Source organism: Felis catus, chromosome D2 (genome assembly GCF_018350175.1).
Source record: "Felis catus isolate Fca126 chromosome D2, F.catus_Fca126_mat1.0, whole genome shotgun sequence".
NCBI lineage: Eukaryota > Metazoa > Chordata > Mammalia > Carnivora > Felidae > Felis > Felis catus.
Genome location: NC_058378.1, coordinates 21841688 through 21868090, shown reverse-complemented (window position 1 = coordinate 21868090; position 26403 = coordinate 21841688). Strand labels below are relative to the sequence as shown.

Genomic DNA, 26403 nt, shown 5'->3' with positions numbered 1-26403 from the left:
GGGAAACAGGTCAGTGCAGCTGGCAGAGAGTTTGACCCTTGGGTCTGCAGAGGTAGGAAAGGTGGGAGTTGTCCAGCCTCATGAGCCTCTCTGTAGGGATTCTGGTCTGCACACTAAAAGCAGAAGGAGAGCAGTGAAGAAAGAGTCTCAGGCAAGGGTGGGGTATGGTCCAATGTGTACGTTCTGCATCACTCGCTCTAGCTGCAAAGGCACAGAACATACCAGAGGGGGCAGTAATGGATGAGCAGAAAACCGAGTAAGAAACTATTATAGGTGCTGGCTTGGCCAGGAGGATGGTAAGAGGCAGACTGAATCAGGAGACATCAACATGACTTGCTTTCCACACAGTGTGAGAGATGAGAAAATGATGGATGACATCAGTGCGTCAATACCTAGAATGAACCCACTTGTTATGTACGTCTTGCAGCTGTTCCTGGTGCAAGACATATCTAGATACATAGAGATGAATAAAGCACTAAGCATGAGTTTGCAGTCTTGACTTAGTCCATTTAAGCCGTTGTAAGTGATAAGCGAAAGGAATCCAGAAGAGAGTTCAGTATGCACCTCAACATTTGCCAGCTTGTTCAGACTGGATGGAAATGAACCAAAGTGGTTGCCCATAGCAGCGGAACCATTTTTCTAGAGCAACATCCACCTAGTATGTGTGAATGAATAACACCAAAAAAATACAACTGTGCTAGGTCCTTTAGATACGACATGGTCACTAAATGTACAAGAGGCCTTAAAATTACAAATAACCCACCCCGTAAAGAGGTTGTCAGGGCCTTGGCTCACATGCTACACCACTCAAAGGAGAGAGAAAGTCAGGTAGAAGTCATATGAATGTGAAAATAACTCCAGCAGAAAGCAAACTTAATGTGTCAGATGGAAAGAACAGTGATTTGACTGTAAGCCTCACGTTACTCTCCAGCGTGGTATTTACCTTCCGTAAGTGAACCTGGGAAATGAGTCCAAGAATACCCACTGGAATTCCAGGACACTGAATGCATGCTCTGGAGAAATCAATTTGCAAATATATTGAGAGTTTTTATAGCCTACTGGCTGCCTTTTTTTTTTTTTAATAACAAAAACAACTAAGCAAGTAGACTGCTGCCAAATTTCACGGAGTCTCAGATGGTGACATCAAAATTTTTATTTCCCATTTTAGAACCAGCTAAATTTTGAGCTATCTGAACCCTGCACCTGCTTTTCTTTAGTACTGAGTCATAGTTATCCTGTTTTTAATGTAAGGGAAAAGCCAATGGATTTCAATAGCTATAAAGATTTGTACACAGTGTATAGTGATTTATAGTTTACAAAGTGATTTTACATTTTTGTCTTATTTAATCCTTCAAAGAAGCTTCTAGATAGGTTAGGCCAATTTTGTTTGCTACCTTTTGAAGATGAATATTCCAAGGCTCAAGAGGTCAATAATGACATTTCTATTGTCACACAGCTTGTGATTGGTAGAACTAGGACTTAAACTCAAGATTATTGATACTCTACCTAGTGCCCTTTCTATTACACTTAGCTGTATGTCTACAATTTGAATAATAATAGTCATGTTCTAGCAAATGATTACTATATGCCAGGTACTAGGTAAGATCATTACGTACATTACTGAATATAATCCCCAACACAATGCTGTAAGGTAAGTACTACTCTGAAGACCAAAGTTGAGAAAAGTTAAATGATTTACTCAAAGTCCTGTACAGCTGATAAGCAAAAGAATAAATTTGAACTTATCCAGAACCTAAGTTCTTAACTTATATTCATAGTTAAATAGTAGTTGATGATGCTTAGAGACCTAAAAGCAAATTTTGAATCAAACAGATGTACATAGACAACCTATAGTAAATGTCCTCATATTTTACACAGTGAAAATACTCATAGATGTTTGTTCTTTTTTAAAATAAAGCAGACATCCATTTTGAAGGGGGTAACCTCTAAGTGTTTACTTCATAAGTACCATTAGAGGACTGATTAGTGAGGTTGTAGCAAAGGAAGGTCCCCAGATGTAGCCATAAAAGACTGTGGAGCAGCTGTATTCCAAACCTCTTCTGGGGAAATGCTCAGAATCTCACAGCCATGTGGAAGCCAAGAGTGACAATGCTTGCCAAGGGCAACACTTTTTCTCAACCAGAAAGTTGGTTCATTTTTTTCATTCCTTCAAAAAATATTTGACCTTCTGCCTGGCTAAAAGTGGAAAGGCTAGATGTATGATGGTGAAGAAAACTTCCATGGGCCCTGCCCCTCCTAATCTCTCAGCCTGCGTGGAACAGATGCTTCAGGGCTAAAAATTCAAAGTCCAATATCCAATAAAAGAATAATGCGGAAACACATTTAGACTTTTGGGGGCTGGGAAGGTCACTCTGAAGTCATGACACATAGGGGCACCGGACTGACTCTGTTTGTGGAGCATGTGACTCTTGATCTCAGGGTTGTGAGTTCGAGTCCCACATTGGGTGTATAGATTACTTAAAAATAAAATCTTTAAGAAGAAAGAAAAGAAGTCGTGACATTTAAACTAAGAACTTATAGGTGGCGCCAACCATGAAAAGAATGGGGAAGAGGAGAAGCAGACTCCAAGCAAAGGATATGACATGAGCAAAGGCGTTGGCCGGGAAAAGGCATAGTTGAGGAAATGAAAGAAGAGAAGTGTACACCAGAGCCTGGTGAGCTGGTGGTGGATGAGGCAGGCACATGATGACTTAAGTGAGGGGTGCATCATCACAGGCCAGAGAACAGGCTTTAGATTTCATTCTAAAAGAATTTGAAGCCCCTGAAGGATTTTAGCCAAGAACCTGACCCAATTTTTTTTTTTTTTTTTAAAGCACATAGATTATGTAGAGAATGGGTTGGAGGGGAAACAAGAGTAAACTGAAGGTGACTGGTTAGGTTACTGAGCAGTTCAACTAAGCCATAGTAGTGGCAGGGCTAGGACCTGGGCAGTAGGTTTAGGAAAATCAACAGGTAAATTACTTTGGAGGGGCGGGGAGGATGGAGAAGGGTTGAGTCAAGAATGATCCCCAGGTTTCTGGCTGACAGAACAGGGCAGTAGAGAAAGGAACAGAAGTAGAATGGGTTTTTTAGAAACGACATCAAGCATTCAGGCTTAGATTTGGGTTTAAACTGCTTTTGAGACTTCCAAGTATTGTTTTAGATATATAAGTCTGGAGCTCTGCAGAAAGGTTGGGGCTGCACTTCTAGAAATGTTACAGTTATCACTAAAGAGGTAAAAAATGTTGAATACCAGAGAAAGGGAATGGGAGAGAATAGATGTGAACCCCTAGGGAGAGGATTAAAGTAAGCCTGGGAGGAGCTCCCAAGGAACAAGATTTTGAAGAGGAATAGAGTTAAAAGGTTGCCTCTGACTTCTTCCTTCCTAGACATCTCCAAGCTATTCTATATCCTATCATCTAAGATCACCTACATGTTCAGCCTCAACCCTGCAGTATACTTGTGTGGTTTTTCATAGTGGTGGATGAGAGAAACTCTCCTATAATGTAGATCAGCTAACAAGCTTTTGTAGGCAGGTGACCATGCACATTTAGAGTTCCTTTGCTTCTTAGCTACTATGTGCAAGGTTTGTGACACACACCGTGTAGGCAGTAGGGAGAGCACAACATTGTAAGATACTATCTTAAGTCTGACATTATTATCTGAGAGAATCCCTGCCCACTATAACTTTACAGTCTAGTCCAAGAGGCACACATGATCATAAGTCACACAAATCAAAATACATAAATGTAATAAATGATATAACAAAATGCTCAGGGCAACCACTGGAAGATATAATTCCCTCCAACAGAGGAGGTCTTTTAAAGTTTCTCGGAAGTACGTATTTGAACTAGTTTTTTTTTTTTTAATTTTTTTTAACGTTTATTTATTTTTGAGACAGAGAGAGACAGAGCATGAACAGGGGAGGGTCACAGAGAGAGGGAGACAAAATCTGAAACAGGCTCCAGGCTCTGAGCTGTCAGCACAGAGCCCGACGTGGGGCTCGAACCCACGGACCGTGAGATCATGACCTGAGCTGAAGTCGGACGCTTAACTGACCAAGCCACCCAGGCGCCCCGAACTAGTTTTTGAAGAAAGAGTAGCATTTGAGACACAGCAGTGTGGAGAATCATACGTGCTTTGCTCAGGAGTTTGACTCTTATCCTGGATACAGTTGGGTACTGGAAGCTTTGTGGCAGGAAAATAATATGATCAGATATGATTTAGGTAACTCTGATAGAAGTAGAGGAAGAAGAGAGTTTGAACACAAGGCCCTCAGGTCTGCAACACAGAGGAGGGCCTGAACTGGAACAGAGAGAATGAAAAGCGGAGAAAAGATTTGAGGAACCAGATTAGTTCCGTGTCGGGAGAGAAGAGAGAGAGTTAAAGACATCAGGGTTATAGGTATGTAGGGTAATTATTAACAAAATCATAGAACCTAAGACCACAAAATCAAAATTAGTGATTGACGTAGCCTGGGTGATGAAGTAGCTTTGTAGATAGTCAGCGTGCAGGGCCCTTGACATTTGATGATGATCAGAGAGAGAAGCCTGGGCTGGAGATCATAGTGTGGTCATTTTTGGTATTTGGGTGAGAAATGAAGTGGCCGGAGTCGATGGACCTGCCAGGGAGTTTACTAGCTACATGAACTTAGCTGGGGTCTATGCCTTCATTTCCTCACCTCTACTGGGGTAAGAATAACAAACCTCATAAAGTTGTTGTGGGAATTAGCTGAGTTAATACAAGTAAATTGCTTCAGATAGCGGCAGGCAAGCCCATAGTAAGTACTAAGTTCAGCTAGTAGTAGCATTAAGGCAGCCAGGACCAGTGGCCTGTAGACGAAGATGCGACGGGTGCCAGGAGGCAACAGTGGAAGACGTTGGAATGGCAGCATCACTGAAATTCTCTGAGAAACAAGGGATGTGAAATAATTGAAAGTATTCTGAAGTATACCAACATCAAAAGCAGAGAAATTCCATGGGAAATTACTAAAAGAGGCATTCTCATTCCTCTTTACTAAGGAATGGACAGAGATAGATAACAAAAGCCCAATGGCTCTAGTTAATGACAGATCTGGATTTTAACCCAGATCTCCTGATTCTGCTTTCCAGAAATCCAAGGTGCCTGAATTGCTTCACTTCGGAATATTTTCCCTGAATATATTTGGAGAAGATCTGTTTTTATTTAGTTTTGTTTGTTTTTACTTTTCTTACCCTTTAAAAAAATCCCTAATTAACCAAAAGCCTTGGCTCTGAGGTCAAGAGCAAGGATTGTAGAGTCAGGTGGTTTGATTTCCATTTCTAGCTCTACTATGTACCAAGTTCACTCTCTTGGGTTTGTTTTCTAGCTCTGTGGCTCTGTTTCCTTATCTGTAAAATGCAAGATTATAATAGTACCTTATTGTTATTAAATGAGCTAAGCCACTTTATAACAGTGCCTGGCACATAACATTTAATAATAATAGCTGTACAATTTTATTATTTAATTAGTATATTTTTTTCACAACCAAAATATAAATCAATATCTTCCCAGTATTTTTTTTTAAACTGGCCCTATGACCTCAAGTATTTTTAAAGTCACAAGTCATTAGAAAAAAACAAACTCAAAAAACCATTTACTGGATGGTATTTAACAAATCTCCATGCACTGGGAATTATTAAATTTCACTGCAGTTTATCATGTTTACATGAAGAACTAGAATTAATGCTTAGGAAAAAATATTTTTAGTCCCATGACTTCTGTAACTCAAGAGAGGAAAAAAAAAAAAAGGGAAGGGAAGAGAGGTGGGTAGGGATGGAAGGGAATAGTATGACAAATCTGGGTTCTCAGTAGGCTATAAGAAAGGCATACTAGAAAAGGCTTTCTTTCCTAAAGCTGTAACAGAGCTAAGTCTTTAAAGACGAGTAACAGTTAACCTGCCAAGGCCGATCTCCTTAGGGAGAGCGGAGTCTATACTTTCATGGAGATGACATTTGAAACAAACTTGAAGGATGGAGAGGAGTTAGATACTGGTGAAGATTGGGGAGGAGAAGTATAGGTGGATACAAAATCATGAGCAAGGAAAAGGAAGTTGGTGGGGCACCTAGGTGGCTCAGTTGGTTAAGCGTCCAACTTGATTTCAGCTCGAGTCTTGATCTCAAGTCTTGCTCGCAGGATCGTGAGTTCAGGCCCTCCATGCCCAGAATGGAGCCTACTTTAAAAAAAGAAAAAGAGGGGCGCCGCCTGGGTGGCGCAGTCGGTTAAGCGTCCGACTTCAGCCAGGTCACGATCTCGCAGTCCGGGAGTTCGAGCCCCGCGTCGGGCTCTGGGCTGATGGCTCAGAGCCTGGAGCCTGTTTCCGATTCTGTGTCTCCCTCTCTCTCTGCCCCTCCGCCGTTCATGCTCTGTCTCTCTGTACCAAAAATAAATAAACGTTGAAAAAAAAAAAAAAAGAAAAAGAAGTTGGAAACCAATGTGTTGCTGACTAGCACACAGTCTAGCTCCCCCAAGTGTGGTCCATGAAGTATCAGTGTCACCTGGGAGTCTTGTTAGAAATGCAGCATCTCAAGTGAAATAAGCCATACAGAGAAAGACAGATACCATATGGTTTCACTCTTATGTGGATCCTGAGAAACTTAACAGGAACCCATGGGGGAGGGGAAGGAAAAAAAAAAAAGAGGTTAGAGTGGGAGAGAGCCAAAGCATAAGAGACTGTTGAAAACTGAGAACAAACTGAGGGTTGATGGGGGGTGGGAGGGAGGAGAGGGTGGGTGATGGGTATTGAGGAGGGCACCTTTTGGGATGAGCACTGGGTATTGTATGGAAACCAATTTGTCAATAAATTTCATATATAAAAAAAAAAATAAAAGGATTTATTTAGATCAAAAAAAAAAAAAGAAAAGAAAAAGAAATGCAGCATCTCTGAGTTTACCCTGACCCACTGAATCGGAATCCACATTTGAAGATACTTTAGGTGATACATAAAGATATTAGACTTTGAGAAGCAGTGTTCTAGAATATATGGTTGCCTCTTAAACATGGTTGAACATTCAAATAATCTAGAGAGTTTTTAAAAAGTTTTTTGATATTTGAGGTTTTTTTGAATTTTGGAGCTCCACCCCAAGAAATTCTAAATAAATTGGCATGAGATGAGGTCTGGACACTGGGTTTAAGTCTCCCCAGATAGTTCTAATGTGCACCCAAGTTTGAGAACCATTGGAGATTATGAAAAAAGCTTCTCGCTGAGGGGTAGTGGACAGTAAGCCTGATTGGGCTGAACTGCAGAAAGCTTCATATACCAAACTAAAGACAGGTGATTTTGTTTTGTTTTGTTTTTAAGGTGGGCCCTAGGGGCTAAAAACCACTGGTATGTGGATCTGTAAAGGAAATTGTGGTTCTAACTCAAGCATACACCTGACTTGAAAATGGATGTGGAAAGTACAACATTCATCTGTAAGATATAAACTGCCATGAAAATACAGATAGCTGTTTTTCTATATATCAAAAATGTTTCTTAAAATTAAAATATATATATATATAGTAAAATGATTAAAAGGAATGTATGTTTCCACTACCTTTGGGTTTGAAAAGCATGCAAAACCCAAAGACAGATTCCTAAATGCAAAGGTCTCTGTCTCAGATGTATTACTTAAATCCAAAAAGAAAAAAGGACTCAAATTCTATTTCTGAAATGTCATCTTGATGGCCCCTGCCATCACACCTTTCCATCAGATGGCGCTCTCATCACAATTTGTAAGATGTCAATATTTTATAATAGGTATACAGTCTCTCAGCCAAGGCACTCATGATTTTTGTAGAACACTGTACTTGGTATAAAGTCTTTGATCCAATGAATGACCTTCCTGCACCCCGTGTGGTTAGGGCCAACACACTCTGATTGTATGACCAAGAACAAGAGAGATTTACAAGAGGAACTCACTCCCCAATTTCTTTTTAACTATCACCCATACCATACCTGAATATAAATGGACATAATTAATAGCATTTTAAAAAATTATAGAAACAAATCCAATATTTCTATAAAAGACAACATTTGCTTGCAACAGGGTGATAGGAGAAACACCTTGCTTCTTATGGCAAGATTTACCTGGGAAATTGGATTGGCTTTTGGAAGAGAGGATGCAAAACAAAAAAAAAGTTCAACTGGGTTGTAGTGATGATTGCATATCTATATAAATGTATTGAAAACTATCAAACTGTATATTTACAATAAATTGTATGGCATGTAAATTATATGTCGATTAAGCTGTACAGTGTGGGGGGTAGGGGGTTCAACTAGAGAAGACTGCTGAGGAGCCTCCCTAGGAAGACACAAGGAGACCACGGGGGTAACATCATCATAGGGCCATCTAAGAACCCTGGTGCCCAGAAGATTAGGTATAAGTGGTAATAGAGGTGAGAAAATCCTGATCCTACTTGGATTTGCCCACTTTCTAGGGCATGTCCTGCCCAAATAAGTCACCTTCCTTCTCTACAACCTTTGCAGAATCCTGGGAAGGGGGGCAGATATTGAAATCACTCCAGAAGGACTTGACACTTTGATGTTCTTGGCTCCAAGCATTAGTGACCTGGGGCATGCTGGTCAGTAGCACTTTCAGCACAAAAAAGGAAGCAAGAACTAGTAGAGCAGACAGAGGAAGTACTGTACTAACATGTTTACATAAGCTGAGGTATCCTGGGTGATCCCTCTTAAAGAGACAGAAACTTGTCTGGGGTAAGTAAACAAACTCAGGGTCACTGAGGACACTCTTGGGCCCCAACAGAAACCCAGTTCTGCTGGTGCTTCTAGGCCTGCACAAATGGTCTGCTGCTTACCAGTGAGTGAACACAGTTATTCCTACAATTGTTCTTGCTTTCCTCAGGTTTTCACAGGGGCTGGGATTTGTTCTCGGGCTAGTATTCAGGTCTGTAGCTTCAACTGAGAGAGGACGATGAACTATATGTAGGCAAACTTTGTTTTATGAAGAAAGAGTTTATAGCAAAAGCAGCTGATTTACTTTGTATTAAGACTGGTTATAAAACACTGAGACTTTATGCAGTTATTATTCAGTAAGACAAGATGTTCTCAGCCTCCATAAAGAAGCTCAAATATAATGAATCGATTTTGTCGTGACTGATGTGGGGCAGGAGGAGGGAAAGTATTCTTTGCAGTGATGGAAGACAGTCTTTCATTTTAATTGGTGCATGGAAAAGCAATTCCAGAGTAATGAAGTAATGATGCTGTTCTCCCTTTTTGAAAGATTAGTTGTACTTTGGGGAGTGAGCACTTATAAAACATATGGACATTCCTGAAATGCTCTATTCTGACTCAATATCCCGGGCTCCTTTATGCCCATGAGAACTCCAGACCCCTGGTATTTTGATGTTGATGGAAATCCCACACAGCACCTCTGTGAGCCTCATTTTATAGATAAGACTAGGCCCAAAGGGCTGTAAATGGCTTTCCCAAGTATCTGAGTGACCTGATCGTTAGAGATAGAGCCCTAGAAGAGGGCTAGAAGAAGGTCTTTTCCAACACAATCTCAAAAACCACACATACAGTGAAGAGTGTGCTTTGGAGATCACAGGGTTACCTAGAAAAAGTCACTGCCTTCAAAGAGCTTTCAGCTACACCTGAGGGCTTTGACCTAACAGATTGTGTTGGTAAAAAGAATCATGTTAAACTACCCCATAAGAAAGTAGAGGCCTCGTTCTCTAAGCTTTTCTGTTGAATGGGAAGGAAGGCTTAGGCAAGGCAAGGCAAGAAAAGAAAAAAAGAAAGAAAAGAAAAGAAAAGAGAAAAAAAAAGGAAGAAAGGAAGGGAGGGAGAAAGAGAAGGAAGGAAGGAAAGAAGGAAGAAGAAAGCAAGCTAACCTCACTCCCTCTTGTCTGTCTTTCCACAGGATCGTGTAATTTTACTGCCAGTATTGAGAAATTCATGGAAGAGATGTCAGCAGGAAGTAAAAATTCATGGAGAAGGGTGTGTGTGTTTGCTGCTTCCACACATTAATGGCATGATTTTTTTTTTATGCAAAAAGAAAAAAAAAAGAAATCTACCCACATTTTAATTTAGCATGAGCCAATTTACAGAGCATGGAAATTCACTTTCATTCCCAGGATTGGCGCGTGTGCAATTAGCAATGCAGTGTATATACAAGAAGCCATGCTGTTAACAGTTTATCCTAAGTAATTTGGTGTCATTTACAAAAGGAAGAAATTCCTGCCGCCAGAAGGGACAGAAGACGGGATGATGAAATCACAGAGAAACACTAAAATTACTAACTCCACAACAGCTCGCCTTATTTTTCTTGGACCCAAACTGTCAGGGTATAAACACTATTTGTTTCTTTTTTAAAACATCTATAGTTTTGCTGTAAATAATAACACTGTATAAATTCTAACAGAAAAATAGAATAAATGTTGATAAGGCACTGCCTCTTAGAACACAAACAGAATATTGCAAATGCATTTAACATACTAGGGGTCTCAAGTGACTTCACCCTAGAAGAGGAGGGAGGGGTCCTGGGTGGGGGGGGGGAATCTTCACTGATTCTTGTATATTAGCAATTATAATGTTTGTATATGCAAAACTGCTAGCTTGATTTTAAAAAACAGAAACAAATCTTTAAAATCTGCTGCAAATTTAAATAATTCCCAAAATGAGGAATTCTGTAGTTCTGTGAAAAAATTTTTTCTTCAGAATACTAATATTTTGATGCATGTGTATCACCTTATTTTGATTAAATCTTTTCCAATTTTGCAAACACTACAGTATACTGCAACACAGAAGATTTTATCTGTAAACACAAAGCCCTTCATCTAATATTTGTTGCTATTGCCAATTTTTCAATGAAATGAACTAAAAATGAAAAAAAAAACCCTATACAGTAGTTGCTTTAGGGGGAGGGTGGGTGCTGTTAGTGCTTAAAAGGGGGTAATGCTTGCCGCTTTAGAGGTGGATGGTGCTCATAAGAGGCCCCGGTCAGGGGTATTTAAAATGGACTAAACAGAAATTCTTAGCTCGTAGAATGGCAGCACGCTGTACAATTATTACTGTATTGTGTACTGGCTATAAGATGTAGACACCTTTGAATAAGCCAATCATTTGTAACCATTCTAGCAGTGTCATATTAGGTTAATAAGGCTGCTGTGTTTTAAAGGGCATTTTTATTTGGGTTTTGGTGAAATCCTTTAATTTGTTGATTATATTCATATAAAATCAGCATTCATTGACACATAGCTCTAATGACATATGTATGAAAAACCATACACTGGATGACCTAGTCGATTATTTAAGCATAAAATAAATTGTGTTAAACTCTTCACCCACCTGTGCTCTACAGTGTCCTTGTGTTCTCTGGCAAAATGTGCATTTCGTGGAGGAGCCAAGAATTAAAGATTAACCGACAAGTGATCTTTGCCCTCATCCTGTTTGTGCTGCCCCCAGAAAAGTGGGGAATTGGGGCTTATTGCAACCGCATGTCCAGAAGTTGTCAACTGACAGCTCCAGGAACCCTCCAGGGCTTTTTGTCCCTCGTGCTCTTGTTTGTTTGCAGTTGGCGTTTGTGGTCGGTGCTTAGAAGTTGGGAGATTTTACATAAGAACCCAAATTTCTAACTTCCCGTAAAAAGCAAGATTTGACAACAGTTCTCATTTCCAGAGGGCAACTTGTGGGGCCATGTCATGCCTGCCCTCTGCAACCAGGTGTGGGGTGTCCAGACAGTGCAGAAGCCAGCCCCGCCTCTTACATTTGTTGGTCCTGATTGGCCTGGTAGGTAGGCACTGAGGTTTGCAACCAGACACTACATGATTAATTCAACAGGGGCAGAGACCGGATGTTTTAATTTTCTAGCCCAGAGCCAGGCTATACTGGTGGTACTCGCAATTATCATCACTAAAATTGGAGCACTCTCTATATGCCCGACTGTAAGTGCATCGCATTCAGTCTTCATAACCACTTCATGAGGTAGGTACTGCCTTGGGTAGTAATTGTCCCTTTACAAATATTAAAAGGGTGCTTAGAGCCATTTGACAGGGTCACCTATTTCCTGTCCATTAAAGATGATTGCTGATGGGGCACCTGGCTGGCTCAGCCACTGGAGCCTGACTCTTGATCTCAGGGTGGTGAGTTTGAGCCCTACCTTAGTACAGTTTACTTAAAGAAAAATGTTGAATTGGATGCATTGTTCCCAACGAAGATTCAATATCAATGCGGAACACATGTATGGAGAATTTACTTTGCATGAATAATGGAGCTAGACTGCATTGTATGAAATCCAAAGCAAACAAAAAGTGCCTCTCCACCGCCACCAAAATCATAATGAGCAAACTCAGACCCCTGAAAGGTTAAAAAAAAAAAAAGTTCCAAAAGCCTCTGGGAAAATCGGGATCAGAATTCAGATATTCTAACTTCCCATCTAAGAGTTACGGATTTCTGACTCCTAGTCCTTGACAGGTGTTTATCCTGAATTGGAAACTCAATCATGTATACTTACCCGGGTATTAAATGGTATATTGTGTTTAGATAGCTAAAAAATTTGACTTTAGGGATATGTGATGGGCTAAACTACAGTTCAAGAACAAGTTCATAAATTTACTCAGAAATGAAGTATCCAAAATGGGAAAACAAAGCTTTTATTTGCATTTAAATGTGCGTTTGCATATATTTATATATGTATGCATAGGTTGAATAGGGCATACATTATGTATTCCTAACAGTCTTTGGCCTGCTAGCTTATAAAAATGTATTTAAGCTTTTCCTTGATTGACATTGCTGTTAAAAAAAAAATCTGCCATTGATAGATTTCTGATATTTGCTATGTTTTTCATTTTATATTCTTAGCAAACTCCTGAGTTTGTTAAATTAAAATGTCACTAGCATATTGCCATATAAGTTATGGCAATAGACCATGCAGGGTTATCTCATTTCTAAGAGGGATCTACTTTACTGAACACAGAAGCAGTCAGCCTTCTTTCCTCTATTAATAAATTCTGCCTTGGCCTCCTGATGCTCCACCATGTTTATTTCAGTACCGTCCTGGGATTGCATCAAGACTGAGGTTTCTCTCTAGGACAAATAAAAAATTGTTCGTTTCCTTTATTATTATGAGTGTCAGGTCACATTTGGCTGTGCAACAAGGGTATGTGGTAAGCCCAGAAATATAAATCACAGGAATAATAACTCATCCCTTGAGTCTCTGAAGAAACCAGGATCCCAAAGCTAACTTCCTATCTGGATAAGTCTTTTTGGTTTGTTGCAGAGGCCCTGACATATCAAAAGGTGTGTAATTCCCTAGTCATACAGCACTGCTTCTCCTTCATGAATTCATGACCAAATAGTCCAGAAGTAAATCTAACATTGACATATGAGCCTAACTTCACAAGAATTCTTTCAAAAATGGACGAGGCAATGGTGTCATTCATTTATGTGATTAGTTCAAGCAGTGGCTTAACTCTGAGAACTGGGAAAGAGTAGTGTTACCGGCTTTTCAAAAGAGTCCCAGCAGGTGCACCGCACCACCAGGTCCTCATGCTATGCTATGCACTTCCTGAGGGCAGAGACTGTGGTTTGTCCTCTGCTGTATCCACAGCACATAGAATACTGCTTGACACCTCATAGGTAGGTGCTCATATTTGTTGAGTGCCAGAATGAATCATCAATCAAACATCAGAGGTCACAGCACAGCAAATAGGAAATGTTACCCTGTGCACCATCTTGTGCACCATTTTTTTTGCACATTCAACCAGGTTGGAAATCAAAGGAAAGAACAGTTTTTGGTTCTAATGACTTCATTCACCAAGGACTAACTTCCTCTTTCTAGTTGCACAAGACTCTTGTTAGCCACAAAGTCTTAAATGATTAGATTTGAGTATACCAATGCCTCGTGAGCAAACAGGACACCAGTCACACTGCTGAACTGGGCACCCTTCCCATGGCCATGGCTATATTCCTTATCCTTATCACTAATAGGCTGCTGAAAAGTCAGCCAAGAGTGTGGAGAACCCATCATGAACCCTTGTCTCTGAAAGTCAGCTTAGCCTCCTCTCTTTCAGACGTGATAGATTTTTTCTTTTAAAGTCTAGCTACCTCAAGATTCCTACCTCAGTATTGTTCAGTGTTTGCTGGGTTGATAAAGGACCATAAGGTCCAGAAATTATACCCCAAGGGCCATATCCAGCCTGCAGAGAGATTTTGTTTGGATCACATGACGTCTGAAAAAAGATAGCCAACATTTTTTTTTTTTTAATCGGGAGATTTTAAAGAAAAAAATGAGCTGTGAGTTCTCTTTAAAATCTGAAGAAGCAACAATCCTATTTCTGAGCTCCCTATGACAACAACCACCTGGAGCAAAAACGCACGTGCCACCTCTGGACAAGCATGTGTTTTACAGATGTTCACCATGGCCCTTCCTGGGTCCTACTGCCTCTCAACCCAGTCTACTTCATTCTTGTCAATTCAGTCTCTGGTATGACTGGAAGAAGGAGAAGGCAGATTGATGCATTCCTGCTTCAATTCTTCCTTCTATTTGGCAAGCCAAACATCGACCTCATTTTCATCCTCTCAGCTCCAATAGGAAGACAAATAAGGGAGTGAGGAACTGAGAAAAAAGATGAGTCCTGTGGTTCTCCAAACCCACCCCCACCCATCTCATCCAGCAGCAGGTATTCAGTGCCCACCACTTTGCAGGTACTCTTCCAGATGCCAGACACAGTGAGGAGCATGCAAACAGCCTTTGTGTGAAATCTAAATCTAGGCCCCCTCAGGACAAAAACAGAAACCCTATAATTACTTGTGGAAACAAAACTGCAGGACACTGTAGATAGTGGTACTGGAGAACAAGGGAAGACCACGAAGAGAGAGAAAAACAACTGTGACAACTGAGTGTAGCCATGGCACTTTCATATCACACCTGCTAGTCATAACCAAATGCAACTCAAGGGTGACAAAAATAGCAACTCAATAGAAAACCTTAACATCTCAAAGTTATTGGATCAACTCTACAAGCGACTACAAGCCCATCTCACTTCCAAAGATTCTGGATTTAGGTGAAACCAGTCAAAACTTTGAACTCATGTGCAATGTTCTTCATCTTCCATACATCAAGTTCTTCATAATTCAGGGACCTGTTCACAAAGCCTCCCCTGCTGATGCCAACACACAATGGTCACTCAGGTAAATAAATGGGTGTCCCACAATTCACCACTCAAGTCTCCATCCTTAATGGTGTCTCTGAATGTCTTGCTCTTTAAGAACATGGACTGTTTGAGGCACCTGGGTGGCTCAGTCATTTAAGCATCTGACTTTGGCTCAGGTCATGATGATCTCACGGGTTTGTGAGTTCGAGCCCCACATCGAGCTCTGTGCTGACAGCTCAGAGCCTGGAGATTGTTCGGAGTCTGCCCCTCTGCCCCTCCCCTGCTTGCTCGTGCTCTCTCTCTCACAAAAATAAACATTTAAAAAAAATTTTTTTAGGAACAAGGACTGTTTTCCACAGTCCTAAGAGCAGAGCTGGGCACACAGAAAGTATGTAATAAATGCTCAGCATTGCATGTCTAATCATTTACTAGTTCTGTCTGGTGAAGGCTCACCAGACTCCAGTGATGCTGCAGTACATGATGAGGGCCCAGTATCAGTGCACACACCACCCTCTGGAAGTTAATGCTTAGTACAGTAAAGAGCAGAAATACAGTTTCCTCACAGCTTGGCTTGCTAACACTGTATCATGGTTAGTGTGCCTTGTCTGAGTAGAACCTAAAGGAAAAACTAAATAAAGGGTGTCTAAGGAAAAGCCTGTGGAAGCTTAACCCGTTCAAGGCCACGTAGGTAGGTAGATGATGGCTGGCTGGCTGGAGGGAGGGATGGATGGATGGATGGAGTGGTGATAGCTGGAGCATGGCAAACTTTAGAGTAACTGTCATGCTTCTGGCTACAATAAAACTTTGAATACTCAAGTTCCATTGGCCAAAGTGGTCATGCTCTCAAATATCTATGGGCACTAGGCAGGTCATCTAAACTAGGCAAAGGGGTTGAGATAGATGGTTATTATACATAAATTATTGTCTAACTCTTCCTGCAGGTGATTACTTTCCATCCCCATTGCTATCACCTTAACTATACAGCTTGCTTTGGCCAGTGAAGGATGAGCAGATGCTCCAAGAGCTAGTGCATTTTTCTTCATGTTTCCTTTCCTCCTGCTTCAAGACCAGGGATGCTCCCCAAAGATCCTTCCTGGCCTGGTGCTGGAGTGAAGGTGATGTGGAGCAAAGAGACACAGTTGTCCCAATGGACATGCAATGTGAGCAAGAAATAAACCCTCTAGTAAGTGACTGAGATTTGCCGTAACCCATGATTAACATACAAGTCTGGGAGAAGACATTAAGGGGTGTGGAGTACTAGGTAAGCATCTTCCCCTTCTAAAGAGTCTGCAAGTCTAGTCTGCCCAATTTCCAAGTTTTCAAAATGTTGGCAATTAATTCCATTTTGGTCACCAAGCATATCTGGTCTTCAACCTCTACCACTGGCTCTTGGCATTTGTAGAATAAACACATACCTGGATCACACTATATAAATTTATTGATGTGTGGGTTTCTTTAATTTTTTTAAAATTTTATTTATTTGAGGGGGGGGAACCAGTGGGGGAGGGGCAAAGAGATGGGGAGACAGAGAATCAGAAGCAGGCTCTGTGCTGAGAGCAGAGAGCCTGATGCAGGGCTCAAACTCACGAACCCTGAGGTCAGGACCTGAGCCAAAGTCTGACGCTTAACTGACTGAGCCACCCAGGCGCCCCTTGATGTGTGATTTTTAATTATATACTATAAAGTTGGTATACATATGCAAAAAAAAATAATTCCTGAGTCAGTGTGAAGGACTACCTAATTTCCCGCCTCAGTGCAGCTTGGTTGTGCTCTAAGTACCCTTTCAAGTGCTAACACTCTCATTAAGGGTCTATAGGAGTTATTTGGCTTTTTAACTTTCATTTTATTGCATATTAGTGAAGCAGTGATCTTCCTTTGTGCATCTGGGCCTACCGTGGCTCCTGCCTACCTCCAGAACCCCACCCCATCCACCTCACCCTTTCAGGATACCCCAGACCAGTGAGAAAGGCAGTCTGTGGACTGCTCTTAGTCTGAAAATTCTCTTTTGGCTGCCGAATGGGATAAGAAACTGGGTCCAGAATATAAACCATGTTACTAAGCTTTACTTTAGTTCAGTTGACTTTTTTTTTTAACATATAGTGAGGCTTTTCTGAGAAGGAAATGGTGCACAGATTTACATTCCAGTGTAAGTTCCCTGTCACAGATCGATGCTCTGCATAGCATGACTGTGGCAAACTAGCTTTCTTTCTGTTCCTCAAAAGTGCCAAGTTCTTGGAGTTCCTGGGTGGCTCAGTTGGTTAAGCATCCGACTTTGACTCAGGTCTTGATCTCAAGGTTTGTGAGTTCAAGCCCTGCATGGAGCTCTGTGCTGACAGCTCAGAGCTTGGAGCCTGCTTCGGATTCTATGTCTCCCTCTGTCTCTCTCTGCCCCTCCCCTGCTTGAGCTCTCTCTCTCTCTCTCTCTCTCAATAATAAACATTTTTTTAAAAACGTGCCAAGTTCTTCCTCATCTCCTTCCCATCCCATTTGTCCTCTGCCAGGGAGCATCTCATTTCAACCTCCAAATGTCCCCACCTCAGGCCTTCCCTGCACACCCTTTCTGACTCCCTGCTTATTCTGTCACACCACCATTCATATTCTCTTTATAGCATTACCGCCACAATCATCCTTCTACCTTCTACCATCCTTCTACTATCCTGTATACCTGTTTATTGTCTGTATACAATCTCCAAGGCATCCCCCACGAGGCCTAGCACCAGCAGGCTCAAATATTTGTTGCCTAAATGAGGGATGGAGGGAAGCACAGACAAGGATGGCTTAGGACACATTACATACGTATCCGTGAGTGTCAAGGAAAAACAGCAACACCTTCTGTGACTCATTGTGAAGTATCAGAAGGACCTCAGCTTGCCTTTGAGGGTTGCTGTGCTTCCGCCCCCAGTGAAGACTTGCCGAGCAGAGTTTTATAACTCACTCCCCCTCCGCAGCATGTTATGAGAGCTTTGTTACAGACTGTCAGGTATCATCATGGTGTTTTTCCGTCCTGTGCTGGGAACATGTGATAGGGAGGTTATTAAAGTCATCTGGGATGTGTCACGGCATCAGATCTTCAAATGACTCTTTGAATCACCCAGACACAGCACAGCCCCTGTTAAACTGGTACTAGAAAAGTGAGCCATCTTCCTGATGAAACAAAAGTCTTGGTGGTAGAACAATGACAGAAAAGAGCTGTTCAGACAGCCCAAGTGACTACCTTGTATAATGGCTGCAACTCTTCCTATCCTGGTGGGCCTAACCTATAACTGGAATCTGAATTCTCCTTTGGCTTCACCAGGTTAAAAAATCAGATGCTTCAGGGCCTGATGCAAGGCATTCTAAGTGGTAGGGCCTGTGGAAAACCTGAGAGCACATGCCCAAATGAAAACCACAGCAGTCAGTTCTGACAAAATATTGCAATGCAGGAATGCAGGCCCAGAATTGTCAGCACTTCTGAGTTTTTGCAGAGAAGCTGAAAAGCTCCATGAGAAGATGAATGTAGGCTATGGATACATAGGTGTATAGGGATCTATCAAATTCAACTCAAATGCTGTTTATGTAGCCCACGCCATGTCCAAGTCACTGCCCTGGATATCTTTACATATCCTAGGTAGATCTCTTTATCAAAAATAAAAAAGAACAAGAGCTGAGATCCATGGACTCAAAAGTTTTGACCTTCTCGGAAAAGCAGAATACGTGCTTCAATAGAACATATGACAATGTGGGGAGTGCTGTGTGTTAAATACATAAACGTGTGCGAAGCAGTCACAGCCATGTATGTGTTGGCTACGATCATGATTGTTATGAGTGTTAGTGGTATCATTATGTTATCCTGACAAGCATAACCTCAGGATTACCCTGGACAGAGGGAACTGAGAAGGCCTGGTGGAGAGTCTTGCACATCTTAGGCCCTCAGCAAACACCGGCAGAATGAAGGACTGCATGGTGATGGAGCAGCATCAGAGCTGGGACTTGAGAAATGAGAGAATTTCAACGTGCCAAGAAAGGAGGCCTGGGCAAAAGGAACAAAGAGGCTAGGAGGATAAACACGTCCCCGAAGCATGGGCAAAGTTTGTTTTGGTCAGAACTTAAGGAGAAAGAATAGGAGGCGAGGGTGGAAGGAGAGACTCAGCACGGAGTGCCCTGACTGCTCCTCCAGACTCCATATGAATCACAGCAGGCACTTGTACTCATTGTAAAGCCTTCTCTGCACAGCCTGCTAGACAACATACGTGACGACTCAGTCAAAAGAGAGACCGGTTCTCAAGAACAGTACCAAATTTTCGATATTTAGGACATGGAGAATGGTTTCTTGTGAATACACGCTTTTATATAATTGACATCATGCTGTACTAGTTACACAAGTTACTTAACCTTTATATTTCTTCATCTGGAAAATGGGGGTGATAGTTTTATCAACATATGAGATCATCCACATAAACCACTTCAAAAAGTATCTGACGGAGAGGAAAGTATTCTATAAACGTTCCCTACTTTTTATTATTTGTGGTGGTGTATTATGCTGAGAGGTGAGAGAGGAAAATGCCTTGCTTGGGCCTCTGTGGTTTGTGAGCAGTGGTGTAGGTGGGAAGCCCATGACACAACCTCTCATATCTAAGATGCTACACGCTGCTCCAGAGACCAGGGGATGGACGCCCACTCTGGGATCTGCAGTCCGGCCCCATCCCATCACCCTCCAAGGCTACAGCAGCCCCCTTGCTCCCACCCTAGCCCCTGGACAGTTAGGCTTCCATCCCCAGCTCAGAGCCAAAAAGTGAGTCTCTTGCCAGGAAATCTGGCTCTGTCTCCACCTGCAGCCTGGCTCCCTCTAGTCAGTCACTGATGCCCTCTCTACATAGTCAATTCCAATCTCATTTTTGTTTCTCTAAATCCACTTCCTGTGCTCCATGAGAAAAGAGAAGTACTTTTTCTTGTTCACAGAGGAGTAAAATGTGTATCTGGGGTGAGGAGTAGAGGCTGAGTTATGGGAAACTTGGATCCAGAACATTTTTTATGACCACAGTGATACCGACAGATTACAATGAAAAGGTTTGATTGTTTGATTTATCTACCTCTTCATCATCCAAAATAATGTTAACATTCAAAACTTACCGAATCATAAATGAGAGTGAATGCCCTGCAAAATCAAATAGGATATTAGAATGGAGAGCTGCCTCTTCTGTGTACAGGCTGGGCAAAGCAGGAGCATACTGAGTAAAGGAGAGACCAGACCACACCAAAGACCTGTGATCCCAGCAGCAAAGCCGGGGCCATGGGCAGGACTGGTGATGGGGGTTCTCATGAGGATGCTGGGAGGCTTTCTAAAGCAGTAACCTAGAAGCAAAGATGAGTTTGGCAACCACACAGCTGGAAATGGAGGGGAGTCAGGAAATTGGACTTAGGATTGCTGTCAACTCCTTGTTGCTTGGGCCTATTTCTATTTTACCACTTTCAAACATGGCAGCTTTCATCCTAGGGACGTCATAAGGCACCACTTGCCTCAGACATCAGTCCTTTACAAAGTACCTCATAACACAGGTTGTTTTTAATGGTTCTGCTATTAATAGTGAATGGTGCCTCTAATTCATCAGAAATAATGCAAAGTTTATTTGCTTTTCACAAGTGTCTATTATTTTGGCTAATGGACTAGGCCCTCATTTTCAGTGCTATGTGTCACCAACAGGAATAAGAAGGGACACTAGGCTCCAAAGACTTGTTTTCTTGTGATTTCTTTAAGTTTCCAAGTACTGCAAGTTTTCCTTGTTTTTTGGGCTAAGTGTGTTTAAAAACAACAGAGTGATAAAATGTAAATACTGGTTAAAGGGAACTTGTCCTGTTGCCATAAAAGTCTCCTGCACAGCAAAGGAAACCATCAACAAAATGAGAAAGCAACCTACCACATGGGAGAAGATATTTATAAATTATATATTTGATAATATCCAAATTATATAATATCCAAATATATATCCAAAATATATAAAGGGGTTAATATCCAAAATATATAAAGAGCTCATACCACTCAATAGCAAAAAACAAACAAACAAAACAAACAATCCAATTTAAAAATGGGCAGAGAATCTGAACATTTTTCCAAAGAAGACATACAGATGGGCAAACAGGTATGTGAAAAGGTGCTAAACATCACTCATCATCAGGAAAATGCAAATAAAAGCCAATGAGATATCACCTTACACCTCTTAGAATGGCTATTATAAGAAAGTCAAGAAGTAACAAGTGTTGGCAAAGTAGACAAGGGAACCCTTGTACACTACTGGTAGGAATGTAAATTGGTCACAGCCACTATGGAAAAGGATCCGGAGGTTCTTCAAAAAATTAAAGATAAAACTACCATGTGATCCAGCAATTCCACTGTTGGGTATTTATCTGAAGGAAATGAAAGTGCTAACTCAAAAAGATATCGGCACTTCCAGGTTCACTGCAGCATTATTTACAATAGCCACGATATAGAAGCAACCTAAGTGTCCATCAACGGATGAATGGATAAAGAAGATGTGGCATACATGTAAAATGGAATATTTTTCACCCATAAAAAAAGGGGGGAACACTGCTATTTGCAACAACGCGGATGGACCTTGTGGGCATATGCTAAGTGAAATAAGTCAGACCAAGGCAAATACCATATGATCTCACATATATGTGAAATCTAAATAAAAAGCAAACTCACAGAGAACAGACTGGTGGTTATCAAAGGTGGGGGATGGGAAAAATGGGTGAAGGTGGCCAAAAGGTACAAACTTCCAGTTATAGAATAAATAATTCCTCGGGATGTAGTGTACAGCATAAAGACTATACTTAATAACACTGAATTGTATATTTGGAAGTTGCTAAGAGAGTAGATCTTAGAAGTTTTCACTGTAAGAAAAAAAAATTTTGTGACCCTGTGGTGATAGATGTTAACTAGACTTACTGTGATCATTTCACAACATATACAAATATTAAATCATGTGGTACATCTGACTGGTATGTTATATGTCAACTGTATCTCAATTTATAAAATCATAATACATCAAGCAAGTAAAAGCAATATGGAGAAATAGAACAGAAATGGGCTTCTCAATGTGACAGACTGGGTTCATATCATGAGTCTCTGTGATCTTGGGTGAATTATCTTTCCATATGTACATGGAATACTAACCCTACCTTAGAAGGATATTCAGGGATTCAAGGTAACGTATGTAAAAGTTCTTGTCCAGTAATGGTATTATTCTAATCACAGACAGAATTTTGACTAGGAATTAAATTATCATGACCCTGAAAGAGTCAGGGTGAACACTGTGCAGATAGTAAATGAATCATTTTATTTTTTTATTTTTTTAATATTTATTTTTGAGAGAGAGACAGAGCACATGCAGGGGAGGGGCAGGGAGAGAGGGAGACACAGAATCAGAAGCAGTCTCCAAACTGTCAGCACAGAGCCCGATGCTAGGTTCGAATTCACAAACCACGAAATCATGACCCAAACTGAAATTGGATTCTCAACCAACTGAACCACCCAGGTGTCCCACAAATGAATCATTTTAAAGGTTCCTTGTGCTGTGGCAGAAGGCAGCATTGCTGGATACTAACAAATGGAAGGGATATGTGAGGGACAGGGAACAAGTGGATTGCAAGTAAAAACATTCTTTGTCTTTAAATGTGCTCTGTTATAACTGTTCTGAAAACTCTTTGTACTAAAGATGTATGTTTCACACTGTTTGGGATAAATTAAAATGTTAAAAAGAAAGAAGAAAGAAAGAAAGAAGAAGGAAAGAAAGAAAGAAAGAAAGAAAGAAAGAAAGAAAGAAAGAAAGGTCTTTTCATTCTTGACAAATGAAACTTTCCCACAGGGAGAAAAAAAGAAATTTGCTTTTGTTTTAGAAAATGCATAATGCTTAAGATATTTCATTATTAGTGCATTATCTTGACTTCCAAAAATGAGTTCTGTGGGCTGGTATTAAATCAGAAGTGGGTGGCTCAGTCGGTTGAACATCTGATTTGATTTCAGCTCACGTCATAATCTCATGGTTCATGAGATTGAGCCCCTTGTGCAGAGCCTGTAGGATTCTCTCTCCCTCCCTCTTTCTCTGCCCCTCCCCTCACTCATGTGCATTTGTGCTCTCTCTCTCTGTCTCAAAATAAATAAAATAAATATGCTTATTATTTATTAAATAAAAAATAAGTATGCTCATTGCTGGTACTGTAGGAAAAAAATGGTTTTAAGTACATTTATATTCCTTTATTTGTCTTAAATCCTAAACATCCTGTTGTCATGGAAATGCATTCCCTGAGCATCATTGATGAAGTGTGTTTGTATTCCATGTACAGAGATTTTCAGTATTTTTCACATTTGCCAATCTCATATAGAAGTAAGCTGATTATCCAGGATTCACATATGATATGAATATATGATATATGAAGCATCTGGCACAATTAATCCACTAGTTTGAATTGAAATGGAGCTTAAAGGAGACATTGATAGCTACAGAATGACTAGGAGGAGGAGGAGGAGGAGGAGGAGAAAAAAGAATAAAACCAGTGAGTGAGGGGGATTTAGGTAAGAAGTGCCACAGAGAAGATGGCATATTTCTTCTCTGTGCTTTTCTAATGTCAATGAGGAAGTGTTACCAGTCAGGCTCCCTGGTTGAAAACAAAGGTATCTACCTGGCTAACTCGAGCACAAAAGAGTTTACTGAAAGAATGTCAAGCAGTTCACAGAATCATGGGAAAAGTTAAAGCTTTGGAAAGTAGGCACAAACCAAGAGAAACTGGGAGGCTGGAATTGGAGCTGGAGTCATGTCACAAGAGAAGCTTGGTGAAGGAGACCTTGCCAATGCCAGGGCTACTCAATGCCACCACTGTGCTTGCTTCTTCCTGACACTCACTCTAGACACAACCTTCTGGGTGGGATGGTCTGACAGGCTAAGCTGTGTTGTGTCTTAGCGGCCAGGGGCCAAAAGGATCCAATATTTTCAATTTCCACAATTGCAGGCAGAACCCCCACCTCCTACCAGCTTCTAACAGAAGGAGGCTTCAATGTTGGGAAGTCCCCTCAAAAGTACAAAGTTCCCCCACAAAAAATGTTCCTTTGTGGTTTTGGTTCATATATCCTTTCTACCTCCAGAGAAGACTTAAGGAAGCTAACAGTGAAAGGTATCAAAGAGTATATGAAAATAAAGGAAAGGAATCTAGAAGCCCTGGAACAAGGCTAGAAAGGCCTTAGCAGATTGGGACAGAGGGATTCTAGAAGAATTAAGAAAAAAATGTATCCTATTATTTCTGTGACATTTTCCCTCACATTCTTCTTGCTCTGTTTTTTTCTCTCCTTCTCCCTATGAATTTTCTTTCATGCTCAGTAAGATGAAAAGGTATAAAAAGACACTTCCTGACTATAGGGCTTCTTAAACTTGTTTTTTTGTCTTTCTGGATCAGTTTTCTTGAGGTTTATATGTAAAGGACAATGAGTATACAATGTTGAAAATCCTGGGACAGTACTGGCCAAGATACTTTAGTATCTTGGATTTTAGCAAAATCCTCTAAATCTCTCCAAGAAATGAGAGTGGTTGAATTAAGTGCTGTGGTGAGATGAACCTTAGCCTAAGTCATCAAAAAAAAACTATACTCCAGCCCAAGGTTTTGCCCCTTAGAAGTTAGGTGACCACAGGAAGTCCACCTAACCTCCATCTTGGTACTCAATGCGGCTAGAGTGACAAAAGACCATACATGAAAGTTGAGGTGCCTCCAGACAACTGTATTCATCGATAGCTTATTACATGAAAGCATAGTGAAGAAGACACAAAGGTTACTACCCTCAAGAAGCTTATATACTAGTAGGTTATTTAAGGTTTGGACAGAAACTCAAATGACATCAGTGATCAGAAAAGACAAACTGTGAAGCAGCTGTTTTTGTATCAGTATTGAGTGGTGAAGCCTGGCTCTGTGCAAGTCCTAACCAAGGCAATAAGTCTGTGAAAGAAAGCAAGAGTGAAAGAGTGAAAGAAAGAAAGAAAGAAAGACATATAAATAAATATTTAAAATACAGAATACTGAATGTAATAAAGGGTGTACAAATTAATACAGAAAAGGAAAAGATTTGTTCAAACAGTGTGAGCTGTCAGAGTGTTGAAGAAAGTTTCCAAGAGAACATGATGCCTAAAGAGGGTTTGAAAGACAAAAAGGAGACTCTGAGGCAAATAACTGGAGGAAGGGCAGCTAAGGCAGTGAATACCCCATGCAAAGATTGTAGGATTGAAACTTTCAGTTCATGGTGGATCTATAAGATGTTTGGAGCAATGGAAACCCAGAGGGAAGCCAGAAAGAAAGGACACTAGAGAGAGAGTCTAGGGACAATCAGGGGAACACCTATAATCACCATCTACAGGCAAGTGGAGAACGATAGAAGGCGTCAAACAGGAAACTAGGGATCTGGAAGCAGTTGGGTGGATAGATTTGAGAAGCATAAAACTGCAAGCAAAGAGAGTTACCAGAAGAGATGGCCACATCACAGGTGACAGATGATGAGACCCTAAGTGAAGGGGCTGTGGAGATAGACACTAGATCTAAGGACAGTCAGGGAAGGAAGACCAAGAAAACTTAGTGGTTTAATAAATCGGTGAGGTAACCTAGTGTTAAATGTTCTGCCCTTGAAAGATACCTGTAGGATCAGAGAAGTAGAAAGAGAACAAGGAGACCACAATGTCATGAAAGTCAACAGAAGAGACCATTTTATTTTATTTTTTAAATATAATTTGTTGTTAAATTGGCTAACATACAGTGTGTAAAGTGTGCTCTTGGTTTGGGGGGTAGATTCCTATGGTTCATCGCTTACATACAACACCTGGTGCTCATCCCAACAAGTGCCCTCCTCAATGTTCATCACCCATTTTCCCCTCTCCCCCACCCCCATCAACTCTGTTTGTTCACTGTATTTAAGAGTCTCTTATGGTTTGCCTCCCTCCCTTTCTGTTTGTAACTATTTTTCCCCTTCCCTTCCCCCATGGTTTTCTGTTAAGTTTCTCAAGATCTGCATATGAGTGAAAACATATAATATCTAGGAGGAGACCATTTTAAATGGAAATGAATGTCACCAGTATGAAACGTTATGGAAAAGTCAAGTAAGTTAGAGGCAGAAACATGTTTGTTTGACATTTGTAAGGCTTTTAGATGTTTTGGTAAAAGCAATGGAAGCAAATTTAGTGAATGGTAAGGGTTACCCTAAACAAGGAAATCTATCTCAGAAGAGGGTAGGTTATAGAGGCCATGAAGAAGAGGACCACTGGACCCACATGGTGATGC

At 40.9% G+C, this 26403-nt stretch overlaps 1 protein-coding gene and 1 pseudogene across 33 annotated transcripts in view; one reads left to right on the top strand and one right to left on the bottom strand.

Moving 5' to 3' along the window:
* Window positions 1-11303, top strand: part of ANK3 (ankyrin 3) — a 682576-nt gene extending 671273 nt beyond the window's left edge. For all 33 annotated transcript variants that reach the window (XM_045040024.1, XM_045040003.1, XM_045040008.1 and 30 more), the window contains one exon: window positions 9882-11303. The gene's annotated coding sequence lies outside the window, so the exon portion shown is untranslated. The remainder of the gene's footprint in view (window positions 1-9881) is intronic.
* LOC105261028 overlaps window positions 4670-26403 on the bottom strand; it is a 34297-nt pseudogene continuing 12563 nt past the window's right edge.